This window comes from Bison bison, unplaced genomic scaffold, assembly GCF_000754665.1.
Source record: "Bison bison bison isolate TAMUID 2011002044 unplaced genomic scaffold, Bison_UMD1.0 scf7180017864144, whole genome shotgun sequence".
Taxonomy (NCBI): domain Eukaryota; kingdom Metazoa; phylum Chordata; class Mammalia; order Artiodactyla; family Bovidae; genus Bison; species Bison bison.
The window spans coordinates 1,884,941-1,895,229 of record NW_011494716.1 but is presented as its reverse complement, the minus strand read 5'-3'; the positions used below and the strand labels follow the sequence as shown (position 1 = coordinate 1,895,229).

General features: G+C 47.5%; 1 long non-coding RNA gene across 1 annotated transcript in view; it reads right to left on the bottom strand.

Annotated features, from left to right (window-relative positions):
* Positions 1–5,098: 5,098 nt before the first annotated feature.
* Positions 5,099–10,289, bottom strand: part of LOC104988921 — a 12,208-nt gene continuing 7,017 nt past the window's right edge. The window contains exons 2-3 of the long non-coding RNA XR_825301.1: positions 5,309–5,360; positions 5,099–5,231 (exon numbers count right to left, since the gene is read on the bottom strand). This is a non-coding gene — a long non-coding RNA (uncharacterized LOC104988921). The remainder of the gene's footprint in view (positions 5,232–5,308; positions 5,361–10,289) is intronic.

Here is a 10,289-nt window from a genome sequence, read left to right as displayed (position 1 = left end):
CCGATCCGAGCCTGCACTTGCTGGGTCTCAGGATGCACTGATGCAGAAAAGCGTGTCGAGCGGGGAGCAGGGGCTGCAGGGTCCACATATCTGCCTGGGGGAGGTAAAATATGAGCGCACATTTGTGCACTGGGGCTTGGACAAGGCACAGTCCAGCTCTCTTAGCAATACCACAGAGAGGCTTCCCAGGATGTGAGGGAGGAGCCCAGAGGCCTTCCAGATGCAATCCCCTCCCTGCACCCTGCCAACCATCCAGCTCACACCCTTCATCAAGCCCTGCTGACGTTCCTTCCTCAATATCTCCCAGTTCCATCCACTTCCCTCCTTGTCCGTGGCCAGCCCTGCAGTCCTGCGCTTAGGACAAAGACCAAAGCACTTGACACGGTCCCCTCGACCTCCAGGATCCCATGCCTGATGATCTGAGGTGGAGCTGAAGTAATAATGACAGAAATAAAGTGTAAAATAAATGTAATGCTTGAATTAGCCCCAAACCATCCCTGACCTACTACCCCGTCCATGGAAATATTGTCTTCCATGAAACTGGTCCCTGGTGCTAAAAAGGTTGGGGACCACTGGTCCACAGGGTTCAAGGCTGGATTCAAGGCTCTTTTCTTTTTTGCCACACCACGTGGCATGAGGGATCTTAGTCCCCTGACCAGGGATCGAACCTGTACCCCCTGCAGTAGAAGCGTGGTTAGTCCTAATCACTAAACCACCAGGGAGTTCTCCCTACGCTTACCTCTTTGGCCTCCACACATAGCAGCTCTCTCTGTTCTCTGATTACAGCACATTAATTTTTTCTTTTTTTTTCAATTGTGATAAAATACACATAACATTAAACTTAGCATTTTAAGTACACAGTTCCCTGGTGGCTCAGCTGGTAAAGAATCCCCCTGCAATGTGGGAGACCTGGGTTCAATCCCTGGGTTGGGAAGATCCCCTGGAGAAGGGAACGGCTATGCGCTCCAGTATTCTTGCCTGGAGAATTCCACGGACTGTATCGTCCATGGGGTCGCAAAGAGTTTGACACGACTGAACGACTTTCACTTTCAGTGGCATTAAGTACCTTCACACTCTCGTGTGACCATCATTTCCAACATCAGTCTCTAGAACTTTTCTCGTCCTCCCAAATGTAACTCTACCCCCAGTAAACAATCAAGTAACTCCTCATCTTTTCTTCTCAAGGCCCTGGCAACTACCCTTTTACTTTCTGTATCTGTCAGTCTGAGGAATCGAGGTACTTCATACAGTATCTGTTCTTTTGTCACTGGCTTATTTCACTGAGCATAATAAAGTCCTCAAGGTTTATCCAGACGGGTAGCATGTGTCAGAATTTCCTTCCTTCTTTTTAAAAAATGAATGAATGAATGAATTTCTGGCTCTGCTGGGTCTGTGTTGCTTCACAAGCTTTGCTCTAGCTGCGGCGAGCAGGGGCGGCTCCCTGTCGCCATGGGATGCGGGCTTCTCACTGGGGTGGCTTCTCTTGTTGTGGAGCACGGGCTCTGGGACCCACGGGCTTCAGCAGTTGAGGCACGTGGGCCCAGAAGTTGTGGCTCGAGGGCTCTAGAACACGGGCTCGATAGTTGTGGTGCACAGGCTGAGTTGCTCTGTGGCATTTGGGGTCTTCTTGGATCAGGGATCGAACCTGTATTTCCTGCATTGGCAGGTGGATTCTTTACCACGGAGCCACCAGGGAACACCCTCCTTCCTTCTTAAGGCTGAATAATATTCCACCGTATATGTAAGCCACACACTGCTTATCCACCCATCCCCTGATGGACAACAGACACTTGGGCTGTTTTCATATTTTGGCTATAGTGATTAATGCTTCTGTGACCATCGGTGTATTTGAAATACCTGTTTAAGTTTCTGCTTTCACTTCTCCTGGGTATATACCCAAAAATGGAGGTGCTGAGTCATATAGTAATTGCACGGCTAACTTTTTGAGGAACTGCCATACTGTGGTGCATCATCTTACATCCCCAGCAGCAATACACAAAGGTTCTGATTTCTCTGCATCCACACCACAACGTGCCATTTTCTGCTTTTCTGATTATAACCATTCTAGTGCTGCTGCTGCTGAGTCGCTTCAGTCATCCCCGACTCTTTGCGACCCCATGGACTGCAGCCTGCCAGGCTCCTCTCTCCATGGGGTTCTCTAGGCAGGAATACTGGAGTGGGTTGTCATGCTTTCCCTCCAGGGCATGTTCCCAACCCAGGGATCGAAAGTGCATCTCCTGTGTCTCCTGCATTGGCAGGCGGGTTCTTTACCACTAGAGCCACCTGGGAAGCCCAGCCATTCTGATACATGAGAGGTAATATCTCATCGCAGTTTTGACTTTGTATTTCCCTAATGAGCAAACTCAGGGAGATAGTGAAGGACAGAGAAGCCTGGCGTGCTGCTATTCATGGGGTCTGAGAGAGTCAGACAGGACTTGGCTACTGAACAACAACAATTAGGGATGTTGAGCATCTTTCCACATGCATGTTGTTAGCCATCTGTATGTCTTCTTTTATAATATTTTTATTTATTTGGCTCAGTGGGTCTTAGTTGGGGGACTTTAGCTGTTTGTTGTGTCACGCGGGATCTTTCCAGCACCACAGACTCTCTAGTTCCGGTGCAAGGGCTCAGTAGTTGTGGTGCATGGCTTAGTTGCTCTGCAGCCTGTGGGATCTTCCTGGGCCAGGGATCAAACCTTTGTCCCCTGCATTGGCAGGCGGACTCCAAACACCGGAAAAGAAACTGAAACTGAAGTTGCTCAGTCATGTCTGACTCTTCGCGACCCCTTAGTCTGTAGCCTACCAGGCTCCTCCGTCCATGGGATTCTCCAGGCAAGAGTACTGGAGTGGGTTGCCATTTCTTCCTTCTAGTAAAACCAGCTCTTGTCCCCTTTAATCAAGCATCAGTAATTTGCTGTTATCTTCTGAAGGCTTCTATTCTTGCTCTCCCAACTCTCTGCATTGCCAGAGACCAAACCTTTGAGGAGAGGGACTGGGACACAGTGTGATAGAGGAGCCACTGGATCAGAAGGTTGGCAATCAGAGGACTGAACTCTAGATCTGCCCTGTGAGCTTCCCTGGTCATAAAAATGAGCAGTCACTTCCTTGCACCAGGGCCTGTTCTCTGTGTCTTAGCCTGGGATCAGCACAGGGGATGAATCAGGGAGTCAGATGGCCGGGTGAACTTGGGTGAGCCTTTAACTTCCCTCTGGGTTTGAGCCTTGGTTTCCTCATCCGTCCAGTGGATGGGGTTGGGGCTGGGCAGTGGAACAGCAATATAAAAGAAGGGTTACTAAAGGAATCAAATGGTATTTATTAAATGCCTAGCATGGTTTTCAACAAATGGCCAGCTAGCTATTCTACAGATAAAGAAACTGAGGCCCAGAGCACTAGTGGTAAAGAGTTTGCCTGCCAGTTCAAGAGACATAAGAGATGTGGGTTCGTTCCCTGGGTTGGGAAGATCCCCTGGAGGAGGAAATGGCAATTTGCTCCATATTCTTGTCTGGGAAGTTCCATGGGCAGAGGAGCCTGAGGGGATATAGTCCATGGGGTGGCAAAGAGTGGGACACGACTGAGCACACACGCACACCCACTACCAGAGTAGACAGGTGGGTGCTTGCTAAACTGGATGACAGATGCAAAGCGGATGACATGTGAAAAAGAGCTGTTAGCTCCCATGGGCCATATTAATGACAGAAATGTAACAAAATAGATGTTAACATTGAAATCATTCATGTGTCCATTTAGGATCTTTAGCATTTAGATTCGAAGGTCTGGCAATACCAAGTGTTCTCGAGGATATGACCAGCAGAACCCTGATGCTCTGGGGGAGTGTACGTTGGCAGAAGGACTTTGGGAAACCTTGTGCCAGGATCTACAAAGCTGAACAAAGGAGCACCCTATGATCCAGCCTCTCCCCTTCACTGGGCACCTGACAGAATTATGCTCATGCCATGCACTGGAAAGCTTGTGACAGCACTATGAGAATAGCCAAAAATTCCCACCTGGGAATTACCTGGATGCCCATGAGCAGCAAAACAGACAAACTTCGGTCTATTCATACAATGGACCATCACACGACTGTGAGAATGAACACGACAACTGTGTACAGCAATATGGATGACTCATGGGTGCAAGACTGAGCCAAAGAAGCCACAGTCAAGAGTTCATACTACATGAATCCATTTCTATAAAAACTACAGAAAGGAAGAAAGCTAATCTTTGCTGCTACAAATCAGGAGCATGGTGACCCCAGGGTGACCTTGTGCTTGGAAGGGAGTGCAAGTCAGGTCGCTGGGAGGTGGGCCCATTGGCATGTTTGGTTTGTGGGAGTGCATCATGCTGCACCCCGTTCTTATCTGTGTCAAAGGTCTGGGAACCTGCAACGATTCAAACAAATCAATCATCCAACAGTGTGGCTCCCGCAGGGGTGGCGGGTTCCCTTCCTGTCGTGTGCAAAGCGTGGGCCTGCGTCTGACGGCTTCCTCTCTCGCCCCTTCGTGCTGGCTCTCGTTACCTGTGGAGGGAGGCAAGGGTGCTGGGGGATCAGCCTAGAGCCACAGGAGCTGGCTCTGCCAGCCACTGGCTCCGAAACTCCGAGTACACCACCTCTCTGCTCAACTTAGGTAAACTCGCACAGGATCCTTACGAGTATGGAGGGAGGAATGTGCTAAAGAGCTTAGCCTGGGGACTTCCCTGGTGGTCTGGTGGCTAAGAATCCGCCTTGCAATGCAAGGGACATCAGTTCGATCCCTGGTCTGGGAAGAACCCACATGCTGTGGAGCAACAAAACCAGTGTGCCACGACTACTCAGCCAGTGCTCCTGAGCCAGGAAGCTGCAGCCTGCATGCCTAGAGCCCATGCTCCACGACAAGAGAAGCCTGAGCACCACAACGAACAGTAGCCCCCATTCCCCACAACTGGAGAAATTTTGTGCACGAAGACCCACCACAGCCAAAAAATTTACCAAAACAATAAATACATCTTAAAAAAAAAAAAGACTCTGATCTTCCAAGGCAGGGGGCCCAGGTTCGATCCCTAGTCAGGCAACTAAGATCCCACAAGCCGTGTGTTGTGGCCAAAAGAGCTTAGCGTGGTACCTGGTGCAAAGGAAGTCCTCAGTGCTGTTAGTTGTGTCTCTCAGAATGATCACAAGATTGTGTTTGAGGCTTTCAAGCCAGTGTGCGTCAGCCTGGTGGGTGGAGGCCGGGTGGTAAGGAGGACGCGGAGGACTGTGGGAGGAGAGAGGCACCCACAGGGTCTCAGGCTCTGCTCCAACGAGCCGAACCCTCCAGGTAACCCTCCTTACCTGGAATGTTAGATTACACAGCTGTACTCAGTTCACTCCAGTTGCCTCCAACCTGTAACAGAAGATACAAAAACAGGCAACATGAATCTATTCATAGAAGCTGGACTGGAGGCTTCCTCCTGAGGGGTGACAGTGAGTGGACGAGGGCACAGGGAGGCTGCTGGGGAGAAAAAGTCACGCTCTGTGTCTTGAGTGAGGTCCATGAAAATGCATCAAGCTCGATACTTAAGATGTTCACCTTTCCTTTGGGTCTTAGTGTCAGAATCGGGCTCAATTTTAGCTCTGGCCTAAGAGAACTAAACAAAGAAGGCCAAACACTACCCTGGCCCCCTTGTTCTATAATGCAGGCTCCAAGTCAGGAAGGACAGGCCATGGGAGGAAGCCACTTCTCCACGTGTGTCACCGTTTTGCCAGCAGAGGGCAGTAGTTCAGAGAGGATGGAAGCGCTCTGATTTTCCCCACTACAGGCTATTTTCTGCACAACCTGGGAAGCAGAGGAAAGTTATCTGGAATCCCATGGGCCACCCAGTTGAAGGCCTACAGGGGTTCGTCTAGAGGCAGGATGACCTAATGGCAGGGGCTGAAAGGCACCCGTGGCGGAAGGTGTGCTGGCCCTGAGGCACTCCAGCTGCCCCAGTTCAGTTCCGTTGCTCAGTTGTGTCCAACTCTTTGCAAACCCATGGATTACAGCACGCCAGGCTTCCCTGTCCATCACCAACGACCGGAGCTTACTCAAACTCATGTCCATCGAGTCGGTGATGCCATCCAACCATCTCATCCTCTGTCATCCCCTTCTCCTCCCACCTTGAATCTTTCCCAGCATCAGGGTCTTTTCAAATGAGTCAGTTCTTCGCATGAAGTGGCCAAAGTATTGGAGTATCAGCTTCAGAATTATCCTTCCGATGAATATTCAGGACTGATTTCCTTTAGGATCCCAGCTGCCCCAATTAGGGTAAAATCAGGACTAAAAGGGCGGATGGCTTCGAAGTTCAGGTATGTGGTCAGTGGCAGGTGGAGAAGAGGTAGGTTTGGGTGTGTTAGGGAGGAGGGAGGGGTCTGCAGAAGGTGAATGCTCCCCAGGAGAGGGTGAGACAGGCAGATATCCTGCAGGACAGCTAATGACAGCTCTTGCCAATTCCTGGGATGGTCGGATGTAGCAACATGTTAATAATGAATAAATCTACAAGATGAGTGTATCGGAGTTCATGATTCTCATCTTGTCACTTCTCTACGTATCTGAATTTTTTTTCCTGGCTGAAAGCTTTTTTGCTGTTTATTGGTTTAAGTGATCCTGTCCTCATTGCTTTTTGTATATTTTTTAAAAAAATATTTATTTATTTGGCTGCACCGGATCTTAGTTGCGCCATGCAAACTCTTTAGTTGAGGCACGTGGGATCTAGTTCCCTGACCAGGGACTGAACCCAGGCGCCCTGCACTGGGAGCACAGAATCTTAGCTGTTGGACCATCAGTGAAACCCTCTATTAGTTGACGGGTTGTTTCCACTCTTTTGCCTACAGTGAACATGAACATTCATGCTATAAGTTTGAACAAATGCTATGGACATTAGTGTATGGGTTTTCGTGTGAACGTATTTTTCTTTTCTCTTGGGTATATTCTTAGGGGCATAATTGCGAGTAACCCTATATTTAATCTTTTGATGAACATTTGCCTTTAGTTTTAAGTCAGATACAATTCAATTGCCTCATTTATTCCTTGACTCCTTTAATAGCAAGGGGGAAATGCCAATTTCATTTTTGTGCATGAAGGAATGGAGGCCCAGGGCATTGTAAAGACAGCAGATACTAACACTTCCATTTGTATCGAGTGTCAGTAAGTGCCAAGATCCATGCAAAGTGGCCTAACTGCAGTAAGCCAGTCCATCCTCACAACAGCCCCACGAAGCTGGTCTTATATTCAATCCCATCTGTGGTTGGAAAAATTAAGTACTTTGAATGAGGCCACACAGCTGTACAGTCCAAGACTTGAACCCAGTTCCGTCTTAATAAATTTAGGCTTTCAGTGGTGCTCAAGGTGAAAGCGAAAGTGTTAGTTACTCAGTCATGTCAGACTCTGTGATGCTATGAATTGTAGCCCGCCAGGCTCCTCTGTCCGTGGAATTCTCCAGGGAAGAATACTGGAGTGGGTTGCCATTTCCTTCTCCAGGGTATCTTCCCGACCCAGGGATCAAACCCGGGTCTCCCTCTGCTGTTTAGTGGACTCTGGAGCATCAGCAAATCCTCACCAGCCTCTGGCATAGTAAGGTTTGCCTGTACTCTTCTACTGCGCGGGACGCTCTGGACCACCCTGGACCTCCCTCCTCTCTGACCCTTCTCAGTCGCCACAATTCTTCCCTCTGGATCCATTCTAGAGCCCTCTCCCTTCCTAATGGGTCTTCCTGCCTCCAGTCTCTGCCCCTTCCTCACTGCCAGAATGGTCTGTCCAAAGCACACGTCTGGTCACATCACTCAGCTTTAAATCCTCACCATTCCCCACTACCACCAAACAGGATCAGTGCTACTTGCCATAGACGGGTCCAGAAGACCAGTCTTTCCTGACCAGCACCCTCCCATTTAATATCCTGTGAAGAACTGCTTGCATTTTTCCAGAGATTCTTGGCGTCACTTCTCTGGGACTTTGCAGGAGCAGTTCTCACTGCCTGAGTGCCCTTCCCCACTTCTTCCACCTGGGGATCTGTCACACATCTGTCAAATCCCAACTTCAATGTCTACCTCCTCTGAAGCTTTCTCCATTTGAGTGCTTCCTCCCTGACTTCGCAAAGCACTTGGTCTTGCAGTCTTCAACACGAACTACTATATTAGCCTCCCTAGCTGGACTGTGCACTTCAAGAACAGAGACTGGGCTTTATTCCATTCTGTGTATTTCCAGGCCTGGAACAAGATCTTGCTTGGCTGAATGAGTAAATGAATAAATGTTTGATATCTGCACTATCTCATACAATAGCTACAAGCTGCATGTGGCTATTGAGCCTATGAGATGCAGCTGAACCAATCTGAGATGTGTAAAATAAGTATAAAATACACTGGATTTTGAAGACTTGGTGTGAGAAAAATAAGAATGCAAAATATCTCATTGATAATTTTTTATGTTGATTAAATATTGAAACAATAACATTTTGCATTGTGTTGTGTGTGTGTGCTCAGTCATGTCCAACTCTTTGCAACCCTATGCACTGTAGCCCACCAGGCTCCTCTGTCCATAGAATTTCCCAGGCAAGAATACTATTTCCTCCTACTCCATGGGATCTTCCTGACCCAGGGATCGAATTTCTTGTGTCTCCTTCATTGGCAGGCGGATTCTTTACCACCGAGCCACCTGGGAAGCCCAATATTTTGCATATTAGGTTAAATAGAGTTAATCTCATCTGTTTCTTTTTACCTTTTAAACATAATTAGTAGAGACTTTAAAAACTACATGTGTGCTGGTCTCCCAACTTCCTAATTGCTTCTCGGTCTAAACCATGCTCCTCACAACAATCAGAATAATTTTTTTAAAAAGTCAATCAAATCATATGGAGTTGAGTCTCATTGTTAGTGGTATTTATATTCTATAAAGCCGCTGCAACTTCCCAGCCATAAAATGGAATGAAATAATGCCATTTGCAGAAACATGGAGAGACCTAGGGATGATCATATTAAGTAAGCTAGAAAAACAAATATCAGGGACTTCCCTGGTGGTCCAGCGGCTAGGACTCCCCACTCCCAATGCAGGGGGCCTGGGTTTGATCCCTGGTCAGGGAACTAGATCCTACATGTTATGATGAAGATCGAAGATCCCATATGCCACACAAGACCTGGCCAAATAAATTAATAAACATTTTTTTAAAAAAGAAAAACAAATATCATATGATATTACTTATATGTGGAATCTAAAATATGACACAAATTGGGAATTCCTTGGCGGTCCAGAGAATTAGGACTCCGTGCTTTCACTGCCAATGGTGTGTATTAAATCCCTGGTCAGTGAACTAAGATCCAGCAAGTTATGAGGAACAGCCATAAACAAAAAATTTAAACGTAAAATAAACATAGAAAACTCAAAGGCTCATGGTTACTAAAGGGGAAAGAGAGTAGGGAATATAAGTTAGGAAGTTGGGATTAGCAGAAACAAAGTACTATATATCAGTTCAGTTCAGTTCAGTTCAGTCACTCAGTCGTGTCCAACTCTTTGCGACCGCATGAATTGCAGCACGCCAGGCACCCTGTCCATCACCAACTCCCGGAGTTCACTCAAACTCACGTCCATGGAGTCAGTGATGCCATCCAGCCATATCATCCTCTGTCGTCCCCTTTTCCTCCTGCCCCCAATCCCTCCCAGCATCCAAGTCTTTTCCAATGAGTCAACTCTTCGCATGAGATGGCCAAAGTACTGGAGTTTCAGCTTTAGCATCAGTCCTTCCAAAGAAATCCCAGGGCTGATCTCCTTCAGAATGGACTGGTTGGATCTCTTGCAGTCCAAGAGACTCTCAAGAGTCTTCTCCAACACCACAGTTCAAAAGTATCAATTCGTCGGCGCTCAGCTTTCTTCACAGTTCAACTCTCACATCCATACACGACTACTGGAAAAACCACAGCCTTGACTGGACAGACCTTTGTTGGCAAAATAATGTCTCTGCTTTTGAATATGCTATCTAGGTTGGTCATAACTTTTCTTCCAAGGAGGAAGCGTCTTTTAATTTCATGGCTGTGGAAAAATCTGAAAGAGATGGGAATACCAGAACACCTGATCTGCCTCTTGAGAAATCTGTGTGCAGGTCAGGAAGCAACAGTTAGAACTGGACATGGAACAACAGACTGGTTCCAAATAGGAAAAGGAGTTCGTCAAGGCTGTATATTGTCACCCTGTTTATTTAACTTATATGCAGAATACATCATGAGAAACGCTGGACTGGAAAAAACACAAGCTGGAATCAAGATTGCCGGGAGAAATATCAATAACCTCAGATATGCAGATGACACCCTG